This window comes from Musa acuminata, chromosome BXJ1-6 (assembly GCF_036884655.1).
Source record: "Musa acuminata AAA Group cultivar baxijiao chromosome BXJ1-6, Cavendish_Baxijiao_AAA, whole genome shotgun sequence".
Classification (NCBI taxonomy): Eukaryota; Viridiplantae; Streptophyta; class Magnoliopsida; order Zingiberales; family Musaceae; genus Musa; species Musa acuminata.
The window spans coordinates 32,626,142-32,630,245 of NC_088332.1; positions in this window are offsets into that span (position 1 = coordinate 32,626,142).

The following is a 4,104-nucleotide window of genomic DNA, read 5'->3' on the forward strand; positions in this document are numbered from 1 at the left end:
ATTTTTTTAAAAAAAAAATCTGAGGACCTATATGTAAACCCTGAGGACCTAATCGTAAATATAATAATACAAGGACTAAACTGAAAAATATATAAAATTATAAGGAACCAGAGAAGGCAGCTACGTGGATGAATAGAGAAAGAAAGAAAGAAGAAGAGGAAGAAAAAAGGGGGAAGAAGAAGAAGAAAAAATTTGGGGCTTTAAGGTTTCTTGCTCAAATCTTCTCATTTAGGATCATAATTCTCAAAGGTAAGTATTCTAACCCCATCCTACAAAAGTATTAGTCTCTGTTCCTATATTGATTCTGAAATATTTATGCTTAGAACCTAATATTTCTCTCTTTGGACATAAAACCAAGGATCTGAAATTTTTTTGGTAAACTGACCCCTATACACTATTTCAGCTATAATTTTTAGCACCAAATGTCGATTTAGGCAAAACCTTGCTCATTTGAAATTAGACTCTTATATCTTTCTTTTGACACTGATTTTGTAGATTTTGGACACCAAATACTTACCCAAACGTCTGTTTCAAATGAGCCTATAGATGCTACAGAACAGGGATCAAAATTTCTGATCTTTTGATACTAAAATACCTATAAGTCCCTGTTGGAAATTCTGATTTATACTAAACTGACTTCGTTCGAAAATAGACTTATAGACCTTTCTTTTGACATATAGACTGAAAAGTTTGGAATTCAAATGCCTACCCTATTATCTGTTGAATCCGACCCTAGGAATTCTGCAAAACAGTGATTTTGTTTTTGACCTTGTGTTACCAAATCAAAGGTAACTCCTTGTTGGAAACCATGATTCGTACGAAACTTGTTTCAACAGAAAATAAATTTATATATCTTTCGACAATAGCCTTCTTGAGGGTATTGGAGCATAACTGATAATCTAAAGTATTTATCCAATGAGCCTCTCGAATTCTGTCAGAAATCGAGCTTTGATCGATTTCGCATCTTCTGTTTTCGTTCGTTTGGAAATAGATTTTGTTCAGTTCCCTTCACTCAATTGTGGCTTATATTAATGTTTGAATTCTTGTTTGCTCTTGTCTATAAATTATTATCATTCCTGAACATATTGTGTAACGTTTATGCTATATCACATTGACTTATATAGGCACATGTATAACCCATTGTTCCGCATTTGCTTTTGATGTGTGCCTATTCTAGTTTCATTCCTTTGAATATCGAATTCATCTAACCTTCTTATTTGAATTGAGTTGTATATGATTGCTTGGATTCCATGTGTGCCCTTGCTTTCATTTCCTTTCAAATCTGAATATAATTGTGAAAGATTATTGCTTACTTTGTATTGACTCGTAAAGGCACATGTATGTTTTGTTGTTCCACGTGTGCTTCCGATATGTGCTATTCATTGTTCATACTATCCTTTTGTACTCTAGTGTTTGTGGGATATTGTGAACCTTCGCCAGAAATGGTGAAGGGAGTTATGCATAGAGCCTGAGATGCTCTGTCGGCCCTTATGACTTCACTCAAACGTGAGTGGATGGAGCTCCCAGACGTGGGAGACTTATGTTTGGTGGTCATTCAGAAATGGATGTACCATATTATGTTATGGTCCCACTTCATCTTCTGTATGTTTGATATGGTATCCAGAGCTTTGGTTATGTGTTTCTATACATGCTTTGGATATGAATGATATGAATGCAACGTCAAATTCGACATTTGAGCTTCTGTTTTATATTCATCTTTGAAATGCTCCGAAATGATCCATACGCCATTGATATGTTCCGAAATGTTTCATTTATCATTGATATGCTCCGAAACATTTCGTACGCCTTTGATATGCTCCAAAATGTTTCATTTGTTATTGTTATGCTTTGAAATGTTCCACAGGTTGTTGATATGCTCCGGAACATTTCATATGCTATTGATATGCTCCAATTACTCTATGCTTCATCTGTATGAACCAATTATGTTTGATTGAAATGATATTTGTGATTCTACACCTAATAAGATTATGTCTATGGATTCTTATATTCTGCTTTGCATTATGAAACCTTATTTGTTTGAAAATTTTCCTCTTTTACCATGGATATGTTAGTCACTTGCTGAGCTTTATATGCTCACCCCGTTGTTGTATAAATTTTTCAGGATAGCTTGTCGCTCGCTTAAATGTTAAGAATGGGCTGAGGCAGTGGAAAGCTAAAAGATTTTGGGCAGATCTTTATTAGTATATATGTTTTTGTTGTATAAGCACACTCTGCATCTAATGAAATATTGACGAAGAATCTAAACTTGTGGATTTTGTATAAGTTTAAAGGACCTCTCATGTTTAGGATTCTGGAATGTTACGTTTAATTCGTGTAATGATATGAACTTATGGTAAACGTTGGTTTTGTGACTGTATAGACTCCCATACTTGTGAATTTATGTTGTGGTTATTATTTTGGTGAGTTGGATTCAGATTTTATGAATCATCGAATGATATGTTGTATGTTTATGAACTGCACAGGGTTTATAAATTTGTAGATTATAGAGGTGAAATTTTGATCTGAATGTTTTCTTAGTGACCTCAAATGTGTGATTGGATCCTGGATGGATTTGTGTTGAAAAAATTTGTAATATTATCGATATTTTGAGGGGCATGATAGAGGTGATATCAGAGCACCAAGTCTCCTTCTTCATGCCTTCCCACCAAGTCTCCCACGTCTGGGAGGTCTCCCACGTCTGGGAGCTCCATCCACCCATGTTTGAGTGAAGTCATAGAGGCCGGCAGAGCATCTCAGGCTCTATGCATAACTCCCTTCACCATTTCTGGCGAAGGTTCACAATATCCCACAAACACTAGAGTACAAAAGGATAGTATGAACAATGAATAGCACATATCGGAAGCACACGCGGAATAACAAAACGTACATGTGCCTTTACGAGTCAATACGAAGTAAGCAATAATCTTTCACAATTATATTCAAATTTGAAAGGAATTGAAAGCAATGGCACACATGGAATCCAAGCAATCACATACAACTCAATTCAAATAAGAAGGTTAGATGAATTCGATATCCAAAGGAATGAAACTAGAATAGGCACACATCGAAAGCAAATGCGGAACAATGGGTTATACATGTGCCTATATAAGTCAATGTGATATAGCATAAACGTTACACAATATGTTCAGGAATGGTAATAATTTATAGACAAGAGCAAACTAGAATTCAAACATTAATATAAGCCACAATTGAGTGAAGGGAACTGAACAAAATCTATTTCCAAACGAACGAAAACAGAAGATACGAAATCGATCAAAGCTCGATTGTTGACATAATTCGAGAGGCTCATTGGATAAATACTTCAGATTGTCAATTATGCTCCAATACCCTCAAGAAGGTTATTGTCGAAAGATATATCAATCTATTTTCTATTGAAACAAGTTTCGTATGAATCATGATTTCCAACAAGGAGTTACCTTTGATTTGGTAACACAAGGTCAAAAACAAAATCATTGTTTTACAGAATTCATAGGGTCGGATTCAACAGATAATAGGATAGGCATTTGAATTCCAAATTTTTCAATATATATGTCAAAAGAAAGGTCTATAAGTTTAGTTTCGAACGAAGTCAGTTTGGCACAAATCAGAATTTCCAACAGGGACTTATAGGTATTTTAGTATCGAAACGTCAGAAATTTTGATCTCTGTTCTGCAGCATCTATAGGCTCATTTGAAACAGACGTTTGGGTAAGTATTCGGTGTCCAAAATCTACAAAATCAGTGTCAAAAGAAATATATAAGAGTCTAATTTCAAACGAGCTAGGTCCTGCCTGAATCCACATTTGATGCTAAAAATTATAGCTGAAACAGTGTATAGGGGTCAGTTTACCGAAAAAATTTTAGATCCTTGGTTTTATGTCCAAAGAGAGAAATATCAGGTTCTAAGCATAAATCTTTCAGAATCAATATAGGAACATAGATTAATACTTCTGTAGGATAGGGTTAGAACACTTGCCTTTGAGAATTATGACCCTAAATGAGAAAATTTGAGCAAGAAACCTTAAAGCCCTAAATTTTTTTCTTCTTCTTCTTCTCCCTTTTTTCTTCCTCTTCTTCTTTCTTTCTTTCTCTGTTCATCCACAT